General features: G+C 44.1%; 1 protein-coding gene across 18 annotated transcripts in view; it reads left to right on the top strand.

Annotated features, from left to right (window-relative positions):
- The window catches only part of DNM1 (dynamin 1), a 166107-nt gene that overhangs the window by 1209 nt on the left and 138422 nt on the right, over positions 1-26476 (top strand). The gene's annotated exons all lie outside the window — the stretch shown is intronic.

The raw sequence follows: 26476 nt of genomic DNA on the forward strand, positions 1-26476 counted from the left end.
ATAGAGGCACGGTGCAGCCCCTGGGTGCATGCTTATAGGTGCGTGTCGCTATAATGTTCTCTTTTGGGCATCATGGGTGTCAGGGCCCGAGCAGAACATTGATGGGTTAAGTGGGATTATACTCTGGCAAGGTGCGGGCTCTGGGGAGAGGACAGATGGCGCCTGCAGCGTAGTCCTGTGTCACCAAGTGTGCCGCCTGCTCATATGTACATGTCATTACACAGGGCATGCCTGTCTGTCTATGTGTCCATACCTCCCAATGTGTGAAAACAAGAAAAAGAGACACAAATGTATAGCTCATAATGGCAGCTTGAATGTTCCCCCACAGTACATTCTCCTTCATAGTTCACACAGCTCTGCTACATCGATACACACAGCTCTGCTATATCAATACAAACACATGCACACACATAGCTCTGCTATATCAATATACACATCATCAGTACAAACATCATACAGCACTGCTACATCACTACAAACATCACTCTGGTACACCACTACACACATAGCTCTGCTACATCAATACACACATACAGTGGTACAGAAAGTATTCAGACCCCTTTACATTTTTCACTCTTTGTTTCACTGCAGCCATGTGGTAAATTCAAAAAAGTTCATTTTTTTCTCATTACTGTACACTCTGCACCCCATCTTCACTGAAGAAAACCCCCCAGAAATATATAAATTTTTGCAAATTTGATAAAAAAGAAATACTGAAATATCACATGGTCATAAGTATTGAGACCCTTTCCTCAGACACTCATAGTTAACTCACATGCTGTCCATTTTCTTGTGATCCTCCTTGAGATGGTTCTACTCCTTCATTGGAGTCCAGCTGTGTTTAATTAAACTGATAGGACTTGATTTGGAAAGGCGCACACCTGTCTATATAAGACCTCACAGCTCACAGTGCATGTCAGACCAAATGAGGATCATGAGGTCAAAGGAACTGGCCAAGGAGCTCAGAGACAGAATTGTGGCAAGGCACAGATCTGGCCAAGGTTACAACAGAATTTCTGCAGTACTCAAGGTTCCTAAGAGCTCAGTGGCCTCCATAATCCTTAAATGGAAGAAGTTTGGGACCACCAGAAGTCTTCCTAGACCTGGCCGTCCAGCCAAACTGAGCAATCATGGGAGAAGAGCGTTGGTGAGAGAGGTAAAGAAGAACCCCAAGATCACTGTGGCTGAGCTCCAGAGATGCAGTAGGGAGATGGGAGAAAGTTCCACAAAGTCAACTATCACTGGGTGATAGAGTGGCCCGACAGAAGCCTCTCCTCAGTGCAAGACATATGAAAGCCTGCACAGAGTTTGCTAAAAAACACATGAAGGACTCCCAGACTATGAGAAATAAGATTCTCTGGTCTGATGAGACGAAGATAGACCTTTTTGGTGATAATTCCAAGTGGTATGTGTGGAGAAAACCAGGCTCATCACCTGCCCAATACAATCCCAACAGTGAAACATGGTGGTGGCAGCATCATGCTATGGGGGTGTTTTTCAGCTGCAGGGACAGGATGACTGGTTGTCATTGAAGGAAACATGAATGCTGCCAAGTACAGAGAAATCCTGGATGAAAACCTCTTCCAGAGTGCTCTGCACCTCAGACATGGCCGAAAACCACCAACGTTCACCATCCAACCTAACGGAACTGGAGAGGTGCTTCTTCTCCATACTGAGCAAAGGATCTGAATACTTATGACCATGTGATATTTTAGTTTTTCTTTTTTAATAGATTTGCAAAAATTTCAACATTTCAGTTTTTTTTCAGTAAGATGGGGTGCAGTGTGTACAGAAAAAAAAAGAACTTTTTTGAATTTACTAAATGGCTGCAATGAAACAAAGAGTGAAACATTTCAAGGGGTCTGAATACTTTCCATACCCACTGTAGCTCTGCTACATCAATACAAACATATACAGCTCTGCTGCATCACTACATATAGCTCTGCTACACCAATACATTCACATACAGCTCTACTACATCAATACACACATAGCTCTACTACATCAATACAAACACATACAGCTCTGCTGTAACATTACAATTGCTCTGCTACATCAATACACACAGCTCTGCTACATCAATTCATTTACATACAATAATACATCAGTACACACATAGCTCTGCTACATCAATACAAACAAATACAGCTCTGCTGCATAATTACACACACATAGCTCTGCTACATCAATACATTCACATACAGCTCTGCTACATCAATACACACATAGCTCTACTACATCAATACAAACACATACAGCTCTGCTGCATCAGTACACATTGCTCTGCTACATCAATACATTCACATACAGCTCTGCTACATCACAACACACATAGTTCTGCTACATCAATATAAACACATATAGCGCTGGGCCAAAACTCTGATCTTCTTCTGGTGAAGCAATTCTTTTGCTGATTTTGAGGTCACTTAGGGTTGTTCTTGTGATCAAAGGTGACAAATGTCCAAGTCCTGCTATGTTTTGCCAAAACCAACATGAAGTCTGTCAAAAGCATGTGGGAAAACGAGTTACAGTCTGATGAGATAAAGAGGGAACTTTTTGGCTGTAATTCCAAAAGGAATGTTGGGTGCAAAGCCACCAAAAGAACACCATGCTCAAAGTAAAGCATGGTGGAGGCAACATTATGCTTTGGGGCTGTTTTTGATCATCTGGAGCTCAGACTTTATTCAAGGTGGAGGGAACTATGAAAAGTTCCAAATATCAGCCAATTTTGCAACAAAACTTTTAGAGTTTTGGCCCAGCCAGAGCCCAGACCTGAATCCAATGGAAAATCTGTTGCGTTTTGTGCGTACGGCGGGCGCATCAAAACGAAGCATCTGCATTCATCCGCATGTCCTGCATAATGTTAAAGATAGGTATGCAGGACGCATGCAGAAGTATGTGGAAGTAGGCGGAGCTTAGCAGAGGAAGTACGCAGCCCTGCGCAAAGCCCCCGAATGCTAATGTGAACTTAGCCTGAGGGATGAGTCCATGTCTGGATTAGGAGGTCCATATCGTGCTGCGGCGGCTGCGCATCTGCGATTCGCAATAGTGAATTCTATGAAAGTCTCCAAATCATTGAAGCACGCTTACCGGAACTCCCTTGAAAGTGAATGCAGAAGGTTGAGCATGCGCAGCCATTTCTCCTCTGTAGGATGCGCAGCCCAGTCATTTCTAGCATATCCCAGGTTGGCACTGGGGTGGGCTCAGCATCCGCCTCCTACAGCAGCCACTGTTAGCCCCGATCGCTGCTGTTAAATCATTTCATTGCCACCCACAGCTACATTTACAGCCATGGCCACCCTTGAAATTGTTCCGGATAATGAAGTATTTCTCCCAGATAATTATTACAATTACATGTTTTGTTATACACATGTTTATTTCCTTTGTGTATTTGGAACAATACAAAAAAGCAGAGGAAAAAAAAAGGCAAATTGGACATAATTTCAAACAAAACCCCCAAAATGGGGCAAACAAAATTGTTGGCACCCTCAGCTTAATATTTGGTTGCACATGCTTTGGAATAAATAACACTTTCAGCCATGACTGTATGTAGTTCGATCCCGGTAAGACATCCATGGCCCCCTCCTCTATAACAAGACCATGGGGTGCAATGGCATCTAGAATGTAAGTCCGCAAGGACGGGGTCCTCGCCCCTCTGTCCCAGTCTGTCATCGTAAATTTGTGTACTGCAAACAATATCTATAACCCTGTATGTAACCCTTTCTCATGTACAGCACCATGGAATTAATGGTGCTATATAAATAAATAATAATAATAAGGCCTCCATCACCGCCATCTTGGCATCCGTGTGGATTGTATGGATTTTGTTCCCCAATTTAGTACATTATATAATAAAATGAATGGTGTCCTTCATGAATACATGTCGTCCCACAGAAAACAAGGCCTCAGACAGCGATGTCAAAAGAAAAACATTACGGTTATTGGAAGAAGGGAAGGAAAAAAGTATTGCTCAGACACACAAAACTGGCCACATCCAAACCCCTAGCCATTAGTAAAGAAGAAAAAAAGCCAGCTCACCAAGTAGCCACCGCAGGAGCACGGAACCCAACGCTGATCCACGCGGTCATCTCATGAAGAAAAGAAAAAATCGTTCCAGCTCCAAATAGTAAAATCCGCGTCAAAGCTTTGATAAAGATCCGTGTAGGATCGAAACGCGTCGCTCGTGTCCTGATATGCACATGTAGAGCGTATGTCCACCGTTGTTTTTATATTGGCTTAATAAAGTTGGAATTTGGATTTTACTATTTGGAGCTGGAACGATTTTTTCTTTTCTTCCCTAGCCATTAGTGACCGGGTCAAAGGTCAGCGATAAAAGGTGAAAGTAGTGATAGTCCTGGGCCTGAGACAATGCGGAGAGGTAACATGGAGGATGTAAGCAGCCCGGATATACAACCAGTAGGTCGTTCTCACAGAGGTAACCCTATGTATGCCGGACGGGTCTATTTACAGTCATTGCTTTGTAAGGAGAAGGTTTGCCTTGTACCCTAGTGATTCATTTCCACTTCTGACATTATCTGATTTGATCAGGACGATTATTACAATAATCAATAGTCATTCACCAGTCACAACCAGCAATACTACTGTAAGAATATGCATCTGCAGGGACATGGCCACAACAAAGGGGGCACCCCAAAACTATAGAGACCTTCATAATCAGGGTCCAGTAATGTATATAATGTATACAGTGAGGTCTAGAAAAGTATATAGTGTATACAGCGGGGTCTAGTAATGTATATAGTGTATACAGCGGGGTCTAGTAATGTATATAGCATATACAGCGGAGTCTAGTAATGTATATAGTGTATACAGCGGAGTCTAGTAATGTATATAGTGTATACAACGGAGTCTAGTAATGTGTATAGTGTATACAGTGGAGTCTAGTAATGTATATAGTGTATACAGCGGAGTCTAGTAATGTATATAGTGTATACAGCGGGGTCTAGTAATGTATATAGTGTATACAGCGTGGTCTAGTAATGTATATAGTGTATACAGCGGAGTCTAGTAATGTATATAGTGTATACAGCAGGGTCTAGTAATGTATATAGTGTATACAGCGGGGTCTAGTAATGTATATAGTGTATACAGCGTGGTCTAGTAATGTATATAGTGTATGCAGCGGAGTCTAGTAATGTATATAGTGTATGCAGCAGAGTCTAGTAATGTATATAGTGTATACAGCGGGGTCTAGTAATGTATATAGTGTATACAGCGGAGTCTAGTAATGTATATAGTGTATTCAGCGGGGTCTAGTAATGTATATAGTGGGGTATAGTAATGTATATAGTGTATACAGCGGGGTCTAGTAATGTATATAGTGTATGCAGCGGAGTCTAGTAATGTATATAGTGTATGCAGCGGAGTCTAGTAATGTATATAGTGTATACAGCGGGGTCTAGTAATGTATATAGTGTATACAGCGGAGTCTAGTAATGTATATAGTGTATACAGCGGGGTCTAGTAATGTATATAGTGGGGTATAGTAATGTATATAGTGTATACAGCGGGGTCTAGTAATGTATATAGTGGGGTCAAGTAATGTATATAGTGTATACAGCGGGGTCTAGTAATGTATATAGTGCATACAGTGGGGTCTAGTAATGTATATAGTGTATGCAGCGAGGTCTAGTAATGTATATAGTGGGGTCTAGTAATGTATATAGTGGGGTCTAGTAATGTATATAGTGTATACAGCGGGGTATAGTAATGTATATAGTGGGGTCTAGTAATGTATATAGTGTATACAGCGGAGTCTAGTAATGTATATAGTGTATACAGCGGGGTCTAGTAATGTATATAGTGGGGTATAGTAATGTATATAGTGTATACAGCGGAGTCTAGTAATGTATATAGTGTAAACAGCGAGGTCTAGTAATGTATATAGTGTATACAGCGGAGTCTAGTAATGTATATAGTGTATACATCGGGGTCTAGTAATGTATATAGTGGGGTATAGTAATGTATATAGTGTATACATCGGGGTCTAGTAATGTATATAGTGGGGTATAGTAATGTATATAGTGTATACAGCGGAGTCTAGTAATGTATATAGTGTATACAGCGAGGTCTAGTAATGTATATAGTGTATACAGCGAGGTCTAGTAATGTATATAGTGTATACAGTGGGGTCTAGTAATGTATATAGTGTATACAGCGGGGTCTAGTAATGTATATAGTGGGGTATAGTAATGTATATAGTGTATACAGCGGGGTCTAGTAATGTATATAGTGGGGTCAAGTAATGTATATAGTGTATACAGCGGGGTCTAATAATGTATATAGTGTATACAGCGGGGTCTAGTAATGTATATAGTGCATACAGCGGGGTCTAGTAATGTATATAGTGTATGCAGCGAGGTCTAGTAATGTATATAGTGGGGTCTAGTAATGTATATAGTGGGGTCTAGTAATGTATATAGTGTATACAGCGGGGTATAGTAATGTATATAGTGGGGTCTAGTAATGTATATAGTGTATACAGCGGAGTCTAGTAATGTATATAGTGTATACAGCGAGGTCTAGTAATGTATATAGTGTATACAGCGAGGTCTAGTAATGTATATAGTGTATACAGTGGGGTCTAGTAATGTATATAGTGTATACAGCGGAGTCTAGTAATGTGTATAGTGTATACAGCGGAGTCTAGTAATGTGTATAGTGTATACAGCGGAGTCTAGTAATGTGTATAGTGTATACAGTGGAGTCTAGTAATGTATATAGTGTATACAGCGGAGTCTAGTAATGTATATAGTGTATACAGTGGAGTCTAGTAATGTATATAGTGTATACAGCGGGGTCTAGTAATGTATATAGTGTATACAGCGGAGTCTAGCAATGTATATAGTGTATACAGCGGAGTCTACTAATGTGTATAGTGTATACAGCGGGGTCTAGTAATGTATATAGTGTATACAGTGAGGTCTAGTAATGTATATAGTGTATACAGCGGAGTCTAGTAATGTGTATAGTGTATACAGCGGGGTCTAGTAATGTATATAGTGTATACAGTGAGGTCTAGTAATGTATATAGTGTATACAGCGGAGTCTAGTAATGTATAAAGTGTATACAGCGGGGTCTAGTAATGTATATAGTGGGGTCTAGTAATGTAGTATTGTATATAGTGTATACAGCGGGTCTAGTAATGTATATAGTGTATACAGCGGAGTCTAGTAATGTGTATAGTGTATACAGCGGGGTCTAGTAATGTATATAGTGTATACAGTGAGGTCTAGTAATGTATATAGTGTATACAGCGGAGTCTAGTAATGTATATAGTGTATACAGCGGAGTCTAGTAATGTATATAGTGGGGTCTAGTAATGTAGTAATGTATATAGTGTATACAGCGGGGTCTAGTAATGTATATATTGTATACAGCGGGGTCTGGTAATGTATATAGTGTATACAGCGGAGTCTAGTAATGTATATAGTGTATACAGCGGAGTCTAGTAATGTATATAGTGTATACAGCGGGGTCTAGTAATGTATATAGTGGGGTCTAGTAATGTAGTAATGTATATCGTGTATACAGCGGAGTCTAGTAATGTATATATTGTATACAGCGGAGTCTAGTAATGTATATAGTGTATACAGCGGAGTCTAGTAATGTATATATTGTATACAGCGGAGTCTAGTAATGTATATAGTGTATACAGCGGAGTCTAGTAATGTATATAGTGGGGTCTAGTAATGTAGTAATGTATATAGTGTATACAGCGGAGTCTAGTAATGTATATATTGTATACAGCGGAGTCTAGTAATGTATATAGTGTATACAGCGGAGTCTAGTAATATATATAGTGGGGTCTAGTAATGTAGTAATGTATATAGTGTATACAGCGGAGTCTAGTAATGTATATATTGTATACAGCGGAGTCTAGTAAAGTATATAGTGTATACAGCGGAGTCTAGTAATGTATATAGTGTATACAGCGGAGTCTAGTAATGTATATAGTGTATACAGCGGAGTCTAGTAATGTATATAGTGTATACAGCGGAGTCTAGTAATGTATATAGTGTATACAGCGGAGTCTAGTAATGTATATAGTGTATACAGCGGAGTCTAGTAATGTATATAGTGTATACAGCGGAGTCTAGTAATGTATATAGTGTATACAGCGGAGTCTAGTAATGTATATAGTGTGTACAGCGGAGTCTAGTAATGTATATAGTGTATACAGCGGGGTTTAGTAATGTATATAGTGTATACAGCGGAGTCTAGTAATGTATATAGTGTATACAGTGAGGTCTAGTAATGTATATGTGGACAGAGCACTATACAGTACACTCAGCCACAGAAAAAAAACACTCCAAATATAAGCGTTATACAATAGAAGAAGCACAGGAGTGTTTAAAAATGTACAAAATACTTTATTAGCACCTAAAATATGACATACTAATCACACACAAAGAAGCGCAAAATAAGGACACAGCAGTGGTTCTCCACAGAAATGTACAATTACAGAAGGTTCAGATACAGTTCAGACAATTCTTTATGTGCAAGTTTGTATCCCTTTAATTAGATGCTGCCTCAGCTAGGGAAAACACTACATCAATCTCCCATATCAAAACGAATCATTGCTACCCCTTCAGAGGTACAAACACAAATGTGGAATAAAAAAGTTATACATGCAAGTCTGGAATAGTACGCCACTAAAATGTGTATATACTAATGGTGGCATATATAGCCTTACCAAGTCACAGAGACACCACCGCAGCAGCAGTAAACAACCCCAACACGCGTTTCGCCAGATAAATCGCCTTGCTTTATCAAGGGGAGGTATGATCTGGTTACCTGCAAGGACCTTTTGTATCCTAGGAAATCGGTCACTTGTTATACCACGGGACCGGCTGTTTAACGGCTATTTTGAACAATTACCCTGTTTCTGCCCCGCATCATCTGGCCCTCCGGCTCATCTTGTGACAGGGCGCTATGGCAACTGCCTTGTTCCTTCTCAACTGTACTTGGGGGATCAGTGTGGCTGGCCGCGGACGCATGTGCCGTTCAAAACAACCATTAAATAGCTGGTCACATGGTATAACGTGAACAATTTCCTAGGATACAAAAGGTCCTTGCAGGTAACCAGATAACACCTCCCCTTGATAAAGCATGGCGATTTATCGGGCGAAACGCGTGTTGGGGTTGTTTACTGCTGCTGCGGTGGTGTCTCTGTGACTTTGTAAGGTTATATATGCCACTATTAGGGTATGTGCACACGTAGAATGGTCCTCTGCAGATTTTTCCGCAGCGGATTCCGCACAAAGAAGTGACATGCTGCGGAATGTAAACCGCTGCGTTTCCGCACGTTTTTTTCCGCAGCATGTGCACTGCGGATTGCGTTTCCCATAGGTTTACATTGTACTGTAAACACATGGGAAACCGCTGCGGACCCGCAGCTGTGGAAACGCAGAGGATCCGCAGCAAAATCCGCAGCGTGTGCACATAGCCTTAGTATATACACATTTTAGTGGCATACTATGCCAAACTTGCATGTATAACTTTTTTATTCCACATTTGTGTTTGTACCTCTGAAGTAATAGCAATGATTCGTTTTGATATGGGAGATTGATGTAGTGTTTTCCCTATCTGAGGCAGTATCTAATCAAAGGGATACAAACTTGCACAGCAAACCTTACCATAAAGAATTGTCTGAACTGTATCTGAACCTTCTGTAATTGTACATTTCTGCGGAGAACCACTGCTGTGTCCTTATTTTGCACTTCTTTGTGTGTGATTAGTATGTCATATTTTAGGTGCTAATAAAGTTTTTTTATACATTTTTAAATAATCCTGTGCTCCTCCAATTTTATAATCCCCACTGAATATAGTTTATACACAAATGTATCTGCCCCGTATACGTTAGTACCATTGTGTTTTAACCCCCATGAGTACTCAGAATGCAGAACCCCTATGTAAGAGCAGATCTCCCTCTGGTGAGCCGTTCCCCTCCTGGTATTACATGGTCAGCTATCAGTGTCAGACTGAAGAACATTGGGCCCACCAGAGGATTTGATTTTAAGGGCCCACCTTTCTCCCCCACTGAAGAGCCCCATAGCAACTTCAAGGTTTGCACTATGAACTCTCCTGAATGAGATGCCAGGGCCCACCGTAGGATTCTCCGGTTCTCTGGTGGGCCAGTCCAACTCTGTTAGCCATTATCCATGATGGGCCTAGTTGGCTCTGTAGATAGACCTGACATTATAGGTGCTACTGGACACAGTGTGGAGACTGGTGTCAGGATGTCATCACCTATAGTCCATCTCCGGGCAGACGACAGAGAGAGAATGCCATGTCCCCAGCGGTTACAGTAGAGCGTTATAGAAACTGGTATGTCATAGAAACTCCCCTCTATGTACCCCCCCAGTTGGCCCGTGGTGGGCTTGTGCCCATACACAGCATACAAAAGCAGGGTAGCAGTGTAAAGTGTACAGTATACTGGAGAATAGGTGGATTACAAAGTACTTAAAAAGGACCTGTAATGTTCCATAGATACAGGTGGTTCTCACAAAACTAGAATATCACCAAAAGGTTAAAGGGAACCTGTGTTCAGTTTTGGCCGATATAAGTTATGGCCGTCACCTTTCAGGGCTAATCTACAACTCGACCTGTAAGAGAAGAAAAATAACTTTTATTATACTCACCTACGAAGCGGTCCAGTCCGAGGGGTGTCGCTCTTCTTGGTCCGGCACCTCCCATCTTCTTACGATCGCCGTCCTCCTTTTTGATTCGTGTGGATAACGCATCCCTGCATCATCCATACAGTCTCCTCGGCATCACGCTCCTGCTCAGGCGTACTTCTGTGCTCTGTTGAGGCCAGAGCAGAGCACTGCAGGGCTCTTTGACCTTTCCCAGTGCATGTGGATCGCCCCCAGACGCAGGGCCGCGGGTTACTCGGTACCGGTCCTCTGCTGGCTCAGTTCTGGGGATGTCTGTTATGATGCGGTGGTCTAGGAGCAACATGGAACGAGCTCTGAAGGAAGTGGTAACTGTACTGACCGCAGTCCCTAAGCTCAACACAACACTAGAAGTAGCCGTGGAATGCTCCTAACTCTCCCTAGGCATCTCGTCACAGCCTAAGAGCTAACTACCCCTAAAGACAGAAGCAGGAAAACTATCTTGCCTCAGAGAAAATCGTCAAAGGATAGATTAGCCCCCCACAAATAATGACTGTGAGTGGAGAGGGAAAAGACATACACAGAATGAAACCAGGATGAGCACAGGAGGCCAGTCTAGCTTGATAGATAGGACAGGATGGAATACTGTGCGGTCAGTATAAAACACTACAAAAATCCACGCAGAGTTTACAAAAAAAATCTCCACACCAGGGTAAATCTGCTTCCCAGAGCTTCCAGCAAGACAGAATTAATTCATACTGATAACGCTGGACAAACATAGAAAGCACTGAACGGATAAGTCCACAATCTGTGAACAGAAAAGCGCAAGCAAAAACTTAGCTTTGCTGAACTGGTCAGGATAACAGGGAAATCCAAAGAGATGTGAATCCAACCAGGAACCATTTACAAGTGGCACTGGCTGAAGAAAGAGCCAGGCCTAAATAGCCGAGCAGAAGAGACGATAAGTGGAGGCAGCTGATGACAGCTAACTCCAAGGAGCAGCCATACCACTAGAAACCACAAGAGGGAGCCCAAGAGCAGAACTCACAAAAGTGCCACTTACAACCACCGGAGGGAGCCCAAGAGCTGAATTCACAACAGTACCCCCCCTTGAGGAGGGGTCACCGAACCCTCACCAGAGCCCCCAGGCTGATCAGGACGAGCCAAATGAAAAGCACGAACCAAATCGGTGGCATGGACATCGGAGGCAACAACCCAAGAATTATCCTCCTGGCCATAACCCTTCCACTTGACAAGATACTGAAGCCTCCGCCTCGAAAAACGAGAATCCAAAATCTTCTCAACCTCATATTCCAACTCTCCCTCAACCAACACCGGGGCAGGAGGGTCAACCGAGGGAACAACGGGCACCACATATCTCCGCAACAAAGATCTATGGAAAACATTATGAATGGCAAAAGAGGCTGGAAGAGCCAAACAAAAAGACACCGGATTAATAATTTCAGAAATTTTATAAGGACCAATAAACCGAGGCTTAAACTTAGGGGAAGAAACCTTCATAGGAACATGACGAGAAGACAACCAAACCAAATCCCCCACACGAAGCCGGTGACCAACACACCGACGGCGGTTAGCAAAACGTTGTGCCCTTTCCTGAGACAACATCAAATTGTCCACCACATGAGTCCAAATCTGCTGCAGCCTGTCCACCACAGAATCAACACCAGGACAATCAGAAGGCTCAACCTGCCCAGAAGAAAAACGAGGATGAAAACCAAAATTACAAAAGAAAGGTGAAACCAAAGTAGCCGAACTAGCCCGATTATTAAGGGCAAACTCGGCCAATGGCAAGAAAGACACCCAATCATCCTGATCAGCAGACACAAAGCATCTCAAATAGGTCTCCAAGGTCTGATTAGTTCGCTCAGTTTGGCCATTAGTCTGAGAATGATACGCCGAAGAAAAAGACAAATCAATGCCCATCCTAGCACAAAAGGCCCGCCAAAATATAGAGACAAACTGAGAACCTCTGTCAGACACAATATTCTCCGGAATGCCATGCAAACGAACCACATGCTGAAAAAATAATGGAACCAGATCTGAGGAGGAAGGCAACTTAGGCAAAGGTACCAGATGGACCATTTTAGAGAATCGGTCACAAACAACCCAGATAACAGACATCTTCTGGGAAACAGGAAGATCTGAAATAAAATCCATGGAAATATGCGTCCAGGGCCTCTCGGGGACCGGCAAAGGCAAAAGCAACCCACTAGTGCGGGAACAGCAAGGCTTGGCCCGGGCGCAAGTCCCACAGGACTGCACAAAAGCACGCACATCGCGCGACAAGAAAGGCCACCAAAAGGACCTAGCAACCAAATCTCTGGTACCAAAAATCCCAGGATGACCAGCCAACACTGAACAATGAACCTCAGAAATTACCTTACTTGTCCATCTATCAGGAACAAACAGCTTCCCCACTGGACAGCGGTCAGGCCTATCAGCCTGAAATTCCTGAAGCACCCGCCGCAAATCAGGGGAGATAGCAGAAAGAATCACCCCCTCCTTAAGAATGCCAACCGGCTCAAAGACTCCAGGAGAATCAGGCGAAAAACTCCTAGAGAGGGCATCAGCCTTAACAGTCTTAGATTAAATGCAGTTTTCCATTCGTCACCCTGTTTAATACGAACAAGATTATATGCCCCTCGGAGGTCAATCTTAGTAAACCAACTAGCCCCCTTAATCTGAGAAAACAAATCAGTAATTGAAGGCAAGGGGTATTGGAATTTGACCGTGATCTTATTAAGAAGACGATAATCAATACAGGGTCTCAAGGAGCCATCCTTCTTAGCAACAAAAAAACCCCGCTCCCAATGGTGACGAAGAGGGCCAAATATGCCCCTTCTCCAAAGACTCCTTGACATAACTCCGCATGGCGGCATGCTCTGGCACAGACAGATTGAAAAGTCGGCCCTTAGGGAACTTGCAACCAGGAATCAAGTTAATAGCACAATCACAGTCCTTGTGCAGAGGAAGGGAACTGGACTTGGGCTCATCAAATACATCCTGGAAATCCGACAAAAACTCAGGGACCTCAGAAGAGGGGGAAGAGGAAATTGAACGTCACTATGTACCCCTTGACAACCCCAACTAGTCACAGACATAGTTTTCCAATCCAGCACCGGATTATGTTCCTGTAACCATGGAAAACCCAGTACAACAACATCATGCAGGTTATGCAACACCAGAAAACGGCAATCTTCCTGATGTGCTGGAGCCATGTACATAGTCATCTGTGTCCAGTACTGAGGTTTATCCTTGGCCAAGGGTGTAGCATCAATACCTCTCAAAGGAATATGGCTCTGCAAAGGCTGCAAGGAAAAACCACAGCGCCTGGCGAATTCTAAGTCCATTAAGTTCAGGGCAGCGCCTGAATCCACAAATGCCATGACAGAAAAGGACGACAATGAGCAAATCAGGGTCACAGATAAGAGAAATTTAAGGTACCGTCACACTTAGCGATGCTGCAGCGATACCGACAACGATCCGGATCGCTGCAGTGTCGCTGTTTGGTAGCTGGAGAGCTGTCACACAGGCAGCTCTCCAGCGACCAACGATGCCGGTAACCAGGGTAAACATCGGGTTACTAAGCGCAGGGCCCTGGTTACCAGCGTAAAAGTAAAAAAAACAACCACTACATACTTACCTACCGCTGTCTGTCCCCGGCGCTCTGCTTCTCTGCTCTGGCTGTGAGCGCCGGGCAGCCGGAAAGCAGAGCGGTGACGTCACCGCTCTGCTTTCTGGCCGCTGTGGCCTTGAGACCTCTATGGTTACTGATGCCGGCCTGCTGTGAGCGCCCCTCTGTGGTCGGCGCTCATAGCACACCTGCATTTCTGCTGCATAGCAGCGATCTAATGATCGCTGCTATGTAGCAGAGCCAATTGAGTGGTGCCAGCTTCTAGCCTCCCATGGAAGCTATTGAAGCATGGAAAAAGTAAAAAAAAGTTAAAAAAAAAATGAAAAAAAATAAAAAATATATAAAAGTTTAAATCACCCCCCTTTCGCCCCATTCAAAATAAATCAATAAAAAAAAATCAAACCTACACATATTTGATATCGCCGCGTTCAGAATCGACCGATCTATCAATAAAAAAAGGATTAACCTGATCGCTAAACGGCATGGCGAGAAAAAAATCGAAACGCCAGAATTACGTTTTTTTGGTTGCCGCGACATAGCTTTAAAATGCAATAATGGGCGATCAAAAGAACGTATCTGCAGCAAATTGCTATCATTAAAAATGCCAGCTCAGCGCGCAAAAAATAAGCCCTCAACCGACCCCAGATCATTAAAAATGGAGACGCTACGGGTATTGGAAAATGGCGCAATTTTTTTTTTCCAGCAAAGTTTGGATTTTTTTTTCACCTCTTAGATAAAAAATAACCTAGACATGTTAGGTATCTATGAACTCGTACTGACCTGGAGATTCATAATGGTAGGTCAGTTTTAGCATTTAGTGAAGCTAGCAAAAAAGCCAATCAAAAAACAAGTGTGGGATTACACTTTTTTGCAATTTCACCGCACTTGGAATTTTTTTCCCGTTTTCTAGTACACGACATGCTAAAACCAATGATGTCGTTCAAAAGTACAACTTGCTTAACAAAAAATAAGCCCTAATATGGCCATATTGATGGAAAAAATAAAAAGTTATGGCTCTGGAAAGGAGAGGAGCGAAAAACGAACACGGAAAAACGGAAAATAATAATAATAATCTTTATTTTTATATAGCGCTAACATATTCCGCAGCGCTTTACAGTTTTTGCACACATTATCATCACTGTCCCCGATGGGGCTCACAATCTAGAATCCTTATCAGTATGTCTTTGGAATGTGGGAGGAAACCGGAGTGCCCGGAGGAGACCCACGCAAACATGGAGAGAACATACAAACTCTTTGCAGATGTTGTCCTGGGTGGGATTAGAACCCAGGACCCCAGCGCTGCAAGGCTGCTGTGCTAACCACTGCGCCACCGTGCTGCCCATTCCTAAGGTCATGAAAGGGTTAAAGTGTTTATTTCTGTTATTGATGGTTTTGGCTTACAGCCAATGAAAACCCAAAACCATTATGTTAGTAAATTAGAATAATTAACAAAAAACACCTGCAAAGGCTTCCTAAGCATTTAAAAAGGTCCCTTAGTCTGTTTCAGTAGCTCCACAATCATGGGGAAGACTGCTGACTTGACAGATGTCCAGAAGGCAGTCATTGACACACTCCACAAGGAGGGTAAGCCACAAAAGGTCATTGCTAAAGAAGCTGTCTGTTCACAGAGTGCTGTATCCAAGCATATTAATGCAAAGTTGAGTGGAAGGAAAAAGTGTGGTAGAAAAAGGTGCACAAGCAACCAGGATAACTGCAGTCTTAAAAGGATTGTTAAGAAAAGGCCTGTCACGACCCAACAGGGGTTGGTCCAGCAGATGGCACAGCACAAACACAATGGGATGGAAAAAGGAAGAGGAAGGCCCTATCAATAGGGAAAGAGGGATGGGGAACTTCCTAAACAACAACCTTTGCCTATCTCTAAGCTCCCCTAATGCCCTATGTGGGTCCTTTTTCCACTGCCATCACGTGCCTACTCCCTAGCTATCATTTCACTATACCCTGGCTAGTGCACTGGCTGGCAAGGATGCTAGCCTTACAACTGCAGATGGCATCAACACAGGGGTAGTGACAAGCACAAGACAGACAAGGAAAGGTAGAACGAAAAACTTAGCTCAAGCTTCTCCTTCAAGCCCCACACAGCAGAGGATATGGAACCAAGACCTCAAGCAGCTGATAAACAGATTTCACCAGAGAGCTCCCGACTCCTAGGCTGGTCTCGAGAGAAAAACTCTATTAGCAACAGTCAGCTGATGCGTCATGTGACTATTTAAAGGATTATGGGAGTGGTCACCACCCACATCAGCTGACCAGCAACAAAGCAGCTGCTAGCAAGGAAACTGACATTAACCTTTGCAGGCCCAAAAGTAAAAACCACGTTTATATTAAATCAGAACCAGAGCTGTGTAAACTCCAAAAATTAGTCGTGAAAGTACCCCCCTTTCAGTGATGGGCCTCTGGACCCTTAACCCCAGACTACACCAGAAAAGATGTACGGTGAGGATGCCTCAACTAGGATTCACCTCTGCAGTCCCCTGATTCTCAGGTTTATGGCAAGCGCAGCCTGATGGTGACGGAAATACCGTAGGCTCCGGAGGCGCAACAAACCTTCAGAGCGACGACCTGTGGAATTTGTTATGCACATGCATCAGAGGGGGTAACTCCAACTGGAAGGTCCTAGGACTGAGAACGGCCGACATCCGATACGGCTCGAACACCCTAGAACTCCAGATCCCAGATGCGTATTTCCACTTTATGTTTTTAGTGGACACCCGCACGTACTCATTCACACATAGGCCGGACCTGAACGTTTATTTCCTTGCGTGCGTTTACCAACAGACCGTAATCCCCTTGAGGAACAGACAACAGAGGTGTCCCCCTGTCACCAAACTCATACCCTCATGATAGTAAGGGGGGACCACCACCCCCCCCTAATCCCTCCTCCTGAGAGGACACCGAGACTAAAGGTTTACCTGTTTTGAGGGTTGAATCCTGCCCCTATTCCCTGCCTGCACCGGAAAAGAAAGCGTAGATTTGAGAAGGACAGCCGAGACCCTAGTTTCCAGGCAACGGTCTTTACAAGACTGGTCCCTACTAACTACTTCCCTGGACCGCCAATCTATGATCGGATTGTGTCTCTTCAGCCAGGGAAAGCCTAAACTATGGGAGTTGGCATACCCTCCAAGACTTAGCATGACAGGGACTCTTCGTGAAGAGTTCCTATTCACAGGTTAATATTGTCTTCGACTTGGGTTAGACTCCTCTGGCTGAGAGGGACAGAGTCAATTGCATGAATGGAAATGGGTCTCACCAGCATCCTACCAATCAGACCATGAGTCTGAACAAAGCGAGAATGCACCAGATTAACCCCAGCACCACTATCCACAAGATCCGGTACCATCTCAGTCTCCCCACCAACGACCAATTCTGCAGTAATGGAAAACTGAAACATGAAGGTGGAGGAAATGTACACACCTTGGTTGCCTCCCTTCGTACAACAAGAGGAACGCAGCTCTGGTGACGAAGTACCAACTGTGGCGTGAGATGGGCAGACCTTAATGTAATGATCTGTAAGACCACAGTAGACATGCCCCATCCTATGGCATGACAAAAATGGCCCCTAGGAGCAGGGTCAATTCACTGACTATTAGTGGCCCATCTCCGGAACTCTGAGCTGGCCCCCCTGCTTGATCTTATGGAATCGAGACTCAGCCAGGAAAACGCCATCAAGATCCCTATACACCAACGCCAATGCTGCAAAAAACTCGTCCACTGACCTCAAAGCTGGCGAATCGGTCGCCAGGGAAATGGCCCAGAATTGGGGATCACCCTTGAGAAGGGAGACTATAATCCCCACACACTGTTCCTCACTCCCTGAAGAATGAGGGCGAAGCTTCAAATATAACTTACAGGCTTCTTTGAACACAATAAATTTCTCTCTCCCTCCAGAGAACCTGTCAGGGAGAGATTTTTTGGGTTCTGGTTGAGCTTGGACATGAGCCGAGACTATGAACCCAGACACCTGCTGAAACTGCTGCACCACCTGAGTCTGCAACTAGATAACCTCATCTGTGAGGGTCTGGATCAGATGAGCAAAAGCCTCCACTTGCACCTTAGGTTCACAGGAGGAATAGTACAGTTGGTAATAATGTCAGGGTCGGTCCAGCGGACGGCACAACACACACACAACGGGATGGAAAAAAAGAGGAGGAATGCCCTAATAATAGGGAACAAGGGATGGGGCACCTCCTAAACAACCTGTGCCTATTACTAAGTTCCCATAATGCCCTATGCTGGTCCTTCCCCCCGCCGCCGACACGTGCATAGTCCTTAGCTGTCACCTCACTATACCCTGGCTAGTGCACTGGCTGGCAAGGACGCTATCCTCACCACTGCAGATGGTATCAACATAGGGGGTAGTGACAAGCACAAGACAGACAAGGAAAAGAACAATGAAAAACTTAGCTGAAGCTTCTGCTGCAAGCCCCACACAGCAGAGGATACGGAAACAGGACCTCAAGCTGCTGATACACTGATGGTACCAGAGAGCTCCCAACTCTTAGGCTGGTCTCCAGATAAAAACTCTATTATAAACAGTCAGCTGATGCAACATGTGACTATTTAAAGGATGGTGGGAGTGGTCACCATCCACATCAGCTGACCAGCAACACATCAGCTGACCAGCAAGGAAACTGATATTAACCTTTGCTGGCCCAAAAGTAAAAACCACATTTAAATTAAAGCTGAACCAGAGCTGTCACAACTCCAAAAAAAAGTCCTGACTAGGCCATTAAAAAATTTGGCGGAGATTCACACAGAGTGGACTGCTGCTGTAGTCATTGCTTCAAGAGCCACCACAGACAGATGTATCCAGTGCATGGGCTACAAGTGTCACATTCCTTGTGTCAAGCCACTCATTACCAATAGACAACGGCAGAAGCATCTTACCTGGGCCAAGGAGAAAAAGAACTGGACTGTTGCTCAGTGATCCAAGGTGTTGTCTTCAGATTAAAGTAAATTTTGCATTCCATTTGGGAATCAAGGTCCCAGAGTCTGGAGGAAGAGTGGAGAGGTCACAATCCAAGCTGCTTGAGGTCTAGTGTGAAGGGTCCACGTCAGTGATGGTTTGGGGAGCCATGTCATCTGCTGGTGTAGGTCCACAGTGTTTTATCAAGACCAAAGTCAGTGCATCCTTCTACCAGGAAATTTTAGAGCACTTCATACTTCCCTCTGCCAACAAGCTTTTTGGAGATGGAAATGTCATTCTCTAGCAGGACTTGGCCCCTGTCCACACTGCCAAAAGTACCAATACCTGGTTTACAAACAACAGTATCACTGTGATTGATTGGCAGCAAACTCGCCTGACCTTAACCCCATGGAGAATCTATAGAATATTGTCAAGAGGAAGATGAGAGACACCAGACCCAACAATTCAGACGAGCTGAAGGCAGCTATCAAAGCAACCTGGGCTTCCATAACACCTCAGCAGTGCCACAGGCTGATCGCCTCCATGCCACGCTGCAGTGATGCAGTAATTGATGCAAAAGGAGCCCCGACCAAGTACTGACTGCATTTACTGAACATACATTTCAGTAGGCCAACATTTCAAATTTTAAAATTATTTTTCAAGCTGGTGTTATAAAGCATTCTAATTTACTGAGGTATTGACTTTTAGGTTTTCATTGGCTGTAAGCCATAATCATCAACATTAACAAATAAACACTTGAAATAGATCACTCTATGTGTAATGACTCTATATAATATATGAGTTTCACTTTTTGTATTGAAGAACTGAAATAAATTAACTTTTCGATGGTATTCAAATTTGTGAGAAGTACCTGTACTGTGATGCATTTTTTTTTACTGGTGTATATTCTGCTGTTTTCCTGAATCAGAAATATTGCAGTATATAATACAAGTGACTAAATAGGCACCTAAAAATTAGTAAAAAAAAATAAAAATAATAATACAAAAACCATTTGAATTAGCCTCCTTTTCCCAACTAATAATAATAAACTACAGTGTGTGTATGTATCTACAGTGAGGCAAAAAAGTATTTAGTCAGTCAGCAATAGTGCAAGTTCCACCACTTAAAAAGATGATAGGCGTCTGTAATTTACATCATAGGTAGACCTCAACTATGGGAGACAAACTGAGAAAAAAAAATCCAGAAAATCACATTGTCTGTTTTTTTATAATTTTATTTGCATATACATAATTGTCTAAGGGGTACTTCCGTCTGTCTGTCTGTCCTTCTGTCACGGTTATTCGTTCGCTGATTGGTCTTGGCAGCTGCCTGTCATGGCTGCCGCTACCAATCAGCGACGGCCACAGTCCGATTAGTCCCTCCCCTACTCCCCTGCACTCACTGCCCGGCGCCCGCTCCGTAATCCCCTCCACTCACCGCTCACACAGGGTTAATGGCAGCGGTAACGGCCCACGGTGTAACGCACTCCGTTACTGCTGCTATTAACCCTGTGTGTCCCCAACTATTTACTATTGATGCTGCCTAGGCAGCATCAATAGTAAAAATATGTCATATTAAAAATAATAAAAAAAAAAAAAACCTGCTATACTCACCATCCGCCGCCTTTCTCGCTCCTCGCCACGCTCCCGGGACTGCTCCATTGCAAGCGGCAGCTTACGGTCCCGTCCCAGGACTGGTGTGCGACAAGGACCTGCCGTGACGTCACGGTCATGTGACCGCGACGTCATCATAGGTCCTGCTCACACCAGCCCTGGCACCGGAAGCTGCCGCTTGCAATGGAGCAGTCCCGGGAGCGTGGCGAGGAGCGAGAAAGACGGCGGAGGGTAAGTATAGCTGGACTTCAACAGGCTATAGGTGAGTATATGTTTATTTTTTTTTTAAGTCTCTATACTACGTGGCTCTGTGCTGGGCAATATACTAAGTGGCTCTGCTATATACTACATGACTGGGCAATATACTGTACTACGTGGGCTGTGCTATATACTATGTGGCTGGGCAATACGTGAATGGGCAATATACTACGTCACTGGGCAATATACTACGTGGCTGGGCAATATACTACGTGACTGGGCAATATACTACGTGGCTGGGCAATATACTACGTCGCTGGGCAATATACTATGTCGCTGGGCAATATACTACGTGCACATGCATATTCAAGAATACCCGATGCGTTAGAATCGGGCCACCATCTAGTATATATATACAGTCATGGCCAAAAGTATTGACACTCCTGCAATTCTGTCAGATAATACTCATTTTCTTCCTGAAAATGATTGCAAACACAAATTCTTTGGTATTATTATCTCCATTTAATTTGTCTTAAATTAAAAAACACAAACGAAAATGAAGCAAAAAGCAAAACATTGATCATTTCACACAAAACTCCAAAAATGGGCCAGACAAAAGTATTGACACCCTCAGGCTAATACTTGGTTGCACAACCTTTAGCCAAAATAACTGCGACCAACCACTTCCATCAATTAGTTTCTTACAATGCTCTGCTGGAATTTTAGACCATTCTTCTTTGGCAAACTGCTCCAGGTCCCTGATATTTGAAGGGTGCCTTCTCCAAACTGCCATTTTTAGATCTCTCCTCAGGTGTTCTATGGGATTCAGGTCTGGACTCATTGCTGGCCACCTTATAAGTCTCCAGTGCCTTCTCTCAAACCATTTTCTAGTGCTTTTTGAAGTGTGTTTTGGGTCATTGTCCTGCTGGAAGACCCATGACCTCTGAGGGAGACCCAGCTTTCTCACACTGGGCCCTACATTATGTTGCAAAATTTGTTGGTAGTCTTCAGAGTTCATAATGCCATGCACACGGTCAAACAGTCCGGTGCCAGAGGCAGCAAAGCAACCCCAAAACATCAGGGAACCTCCGCCATGTTTGACTGTAGGGACCGTGTTCTTTTCTTTGATTGCCTCTTTTTCCTCCTGTAAACTTTATGTTGATGCCTTTGCCCAAAAAGCTCTACTTTTGTCTCATCTGACCAGAGAACATTCTTCCAAAACATTTTAGGCTTTTTCAGGTAAGTTTTGGCAAACTCCAGCCTGGCTATTTTATGTCTCGGGGTAAGAAGTGGGGTCTTCCTGGGTCTCCTACCATACAGTCCCTTTTCATTGAGACGCCGACAGATAGTACGGGTTGACACTGTTGTACCCTCGGACTGCAGGGCAGCTTGAACTTGTTTGGATGTTAGTCGAGGTTCTTTATCCAACATCCGCACAATCTTGCGTTGAAATCTCTTGTCAATTTTTCTTTTCCGTCCACATCTAGGGAGGTTAGCCACAGTGCCATGGGCTTTAAACTTCTTGATGACACTGCGCACGGTGTTGTGAATTCTGTTGTCGAGCTCCCTCCTGTGGTCGTGAATGGTACTTCGGCGAGTTCTGTCTATGGGCTCCCTCTGGTGGCTATGAGTGAAGCTGCTGCTTCTGAGGTTCCTTACACAGGTCACGTGGCTTATCCTTTGGTTGGCTGCTCTATTTAACTCCTCTCAGATCGTTACTCCATGCCAGCTGTCAATGTTTTTGCATTCGTTCAGTTCGCTCCTGGATCTCTCTGGTTCCCTGCCTTCTCCTGCAGAAGCTAAGTTCCTAATTGTCTTATTTTGTTCTCTGTTTTCTTGTCCAGCTGGTTTTCATGATTTTGTCTTGCTAGCTGGAAGCTCTGGGATGCAGAGTGGCCCCTCCGCACCGTGAGTCGGTGCGGAGGTATTTTTTGCACACTCTGCGTGGTCTTTTGTAGGTTTTTGTGCTGATCGCAAAGTTACCTTTCCTATCCTCTGTCTATTTAGTAAGTCTGGCCTCCCTTTGCTGTAACCTGTTTCATTTCTGCACTTGTGACTTTCATCTTTACTCACAGTCAATATATGTGGGGGGCTTCCTTTACCTTTGGGGAATTTCTCTGAGGCAAGGTAGGCTTTATTGTCTATCTCTAGGGCTAGATAGTTCTTAGGCTGTGACGAGGCGTCTAGGTCTGGTCAGGAGCGCTCCACGGCTATTTCTAGTGTGTATGATAGGATTAGGGCTTGCGGTCAGCAGAACTCCCACATCCCAGAGCTCGTCCTGTATGAGGTTTAATTATCAGGTCATTCCGAGTGCTCCTAACCACCAGGTCATAACAGTACAGCTGGCCAAAAGTATTAATGCATCTCAATAGAGGGATAAGAGAACTTCTGAGACCATTTTTTTTTCTTTGCACTGTGTTTTGCCTTTCTTTTCCCCTAGACCTTTGGGTGGTTCAGGACACAGGTGTAGGTATGTACATTCAAGGTTTGTCCTCTTGTGTGGATCATCTCACTGCAAGGGTACAAAACATTCAAGATTTTGTGGTTCAGAATCCTATGTTAGAGCCTAGAATTCCTATTCCTGACTTATTTTCTGGGGATAGATCTAGGTTCTTGAATTTAAAAAATAATTGTTAACTGTTTCTAGCTTTGAAACCCCGCTACTCTGGTGACCCCGTTCAACAGGTAAAGATCATTATTTCTTTGTTACGTGGTGACCCTCAAGACTGGGCATTGCGTGATGTTGATGCGTTTTTTTCTGGCGCTTGGATTGCTTTATGATGAGCCAAATTCAGTGGATCAGGCAGAGAAAATCTTGCTGGCTTTGTGTCAGGGTCAGGATGAAGCGGAGGTGTACTGTCAGAAGTTTTGAAAGTGGTCTGTGCTTACTCAGTGGAATGAATGTGCCCTGGCGGCAATTTTCAGAAAGGGTCTTTCTGAAGCCCTTAAGGATGTCATGGTGGGATTTCCCACGCCTGCTGGTCTGAATGAGTCTATGTCTTTGGCCATTCAGATCGATCGGCGCATGCGGGAGTGCAAAGCTGTGCACCATATGGCAGTATTCTCTGAGCATAGGCCTGAGCCTATGCAGTGTGATAGAACTTTGACCAGAGCAGAACGGCAAGAACACAGATGTCGGAATGGGCTGTGTTTTTACTGTGGTGAATCCACTCATGCTATCTCCGATTGTCCTAAGCGCACTAAGCGGTTCGCTAGGTCTGCCACCATTGGTACGGTACAGTCTAAATTTCTTTTGTCCGTTACTCTGATTTGCTCTCTGTCGTCCTATTCTGTAATGGCATTTGTGGATTCAGGCGCTGCCCTGAATTTGATGGACTTGGAGTTTGCCAGGCGCTGTGGTTTTTTCTTGGAGCCCTTGCAGTATCCTATTCCATTGAGAGGAATTGATGCTACGCCTTTGGCCAAGAATAAGCCTCAGTACTGGACTCAATTGACCATGTGCATGGCTCCTGCACATCAGGAGGATATTCGCTTTTTGGTGTTGCATAAGCTGCATGATGTGGTCGTTTTGGGGGTGCCATGGCTACAGGTCCATAATCCAGTGTTGGATTGGAAATCTATGTCTGTGTCCAGCTGGGGTTGTCAGGGGGTACATGGTGATGTTCCATTGCTGTCAATTTCGCCATCCACTCCTTCTGAAGTCCCTGAGTTTTTATCAGGTTACCCGGATGTATTTGAAGAGCCCAAATCTGGTGCCCTACCTCCTCATAGGGATTGCGACTGTGCTATTAATTTGATTACTGGTAGTAAGTTTCCTAAAGGACGTCTGTTTAATTTATCTGTGCCAGAGCACGACGCTATGCGGAGTTATATAAAGGAATCCTTGGAGAAGGGTCATATTCGTCCGTCGTCGTCACCATTGGGAGCAGGGTTCTTTTTTGTGGCCAAGAAGGATGGTTCTTTGAGACCTTGTATTGATTACCGCCTTCTTAATAAGATCACAGTCAAATTTCAGTATCCTTTGCCGCTGCTGTCTGATTTATTTGCTCAAATTAAGGGGGCTAGTTGGTTCACCAAGATAGATCTTCGTGGTGCGTATAATCTTGTGCGAATTAAACAGGGTGATGAATGGAAAACGGCATTTAATATGCCCGAGGACCATTTTGAGTACCTGGTTATGCCATTCGGGCTTTCTAATGCTCCATCTGTGTTTCAGTCCTTTATGCATGACATCTTCCGAGAGTACCTGGATAGATTCATGATTGTATATTTGGATGACATTTTGGTCTTTTCAGATGATTGGGAGTCTCATGTGAAGCAGGTCAGAATGGTGTTCCAGGTCCTTCATGCGAATTCCTTGTTTGTGAAGGGGTCAAAGTGTCTCTTTGGAGTTCAGAAGGTTTCATTTTTGGGTTTCATTTTTTCCCCTTCTACTATCGAGATGGACCCTGTTAAAGTTCAGGCCATTTACGATTGGACTCAGCCGACATCTGTGAAGAGCTTACAGAAGTTCCTGGGCTTTGCTAATTTTTATCGTCGCTTCATCGCTAATTTTTCCAGTATTGCTAAACCGTTGACTGATTTGACCAAGAAAGGTGCTGATGTGGTCAATTGGTCCTCTGCGGCTGTAGAGGCTTTTCAGGAGTTGAAGCTTCGTTTTGCTTCTGCCCCTGTGTTGTGCCAGCCAGATGTTTCGCTCCCTTTTCAGGTTGAGGTTGATGCTTCTGAAATTGGAGCAGGGGCTGTTTTGTCGCAAAGAAGTTCTGATGGCTCGGTGATGAAACCCTGTGCCTTCTTTTCTAGAAAATTCTCTCCTGCTGAGCGCAATTATGATGTGGGCAATCGGGAGTTGTTGGCCATGAAGTGGGCATTCGAGGAGTGGCGACATTGGCTTGAAGGAGCTAAACATCGTGTGGTGGTCTTGACGGATCACAAGAATTTGACGTATCTCGAGTCTGCCAAACGGTTGCATCCTAGACAGGCTCGATGGTCGCTCTTTTTCTCCCGTTTTGATTTTGTGGTTTCATACCTTCCGGGATCTAAGAATGTGAAGGCTGACGCCCTGTCAAGGAGGTTTGTGCCTGACTCTCCGGGTGTTCCGGAGCCGGCGGGTATTCTTAAAGAAGGGGTAATTTTGTCTGCCATTTCCCCTGATTTGCGGCGTGTGCTGCAAAAGTTTCAGGCTGATAGACCTGATCGTTGTCCTACGGAGAAACTGTTTGTCCCTGATAGATGGACTAGTAGAGTTATCTCTGAGATTCATTGTTCAGTGTTGGCTGGTCATCCTGGAATCTTTGGTACCAGAGATTTGGTGGCTAGATCCTTTTGGTGGCCTTCTTTGTCACGGGATGTGAGTTCTTTTGTGCAGTCCTGTGGGACTTGTGCTCGGGCTAAACCCTGCTGTTCTCGTGCCAGTGGGTTGCTTTTGCCCTTGCCGATCCCGAAGAGGCCCTGGACGCATATTTCCATGGATTTTATTTCTGATCTCCC

This window comes from Ranitomeya imitator, chromosome 2 (genome assembly GCF_032444005.1).
Source record: "Ranitomeya imitator isolate aRanImi1 chromosome 2, aRanImi1.pri, whole genome shotgun sequence".
Lineage (NCBI taxonomy): Eukaryota > Metazoa > Chordata > Amphibia > Anura > Dendrobatidae > Ranitomeya > Ranitomeya imitator.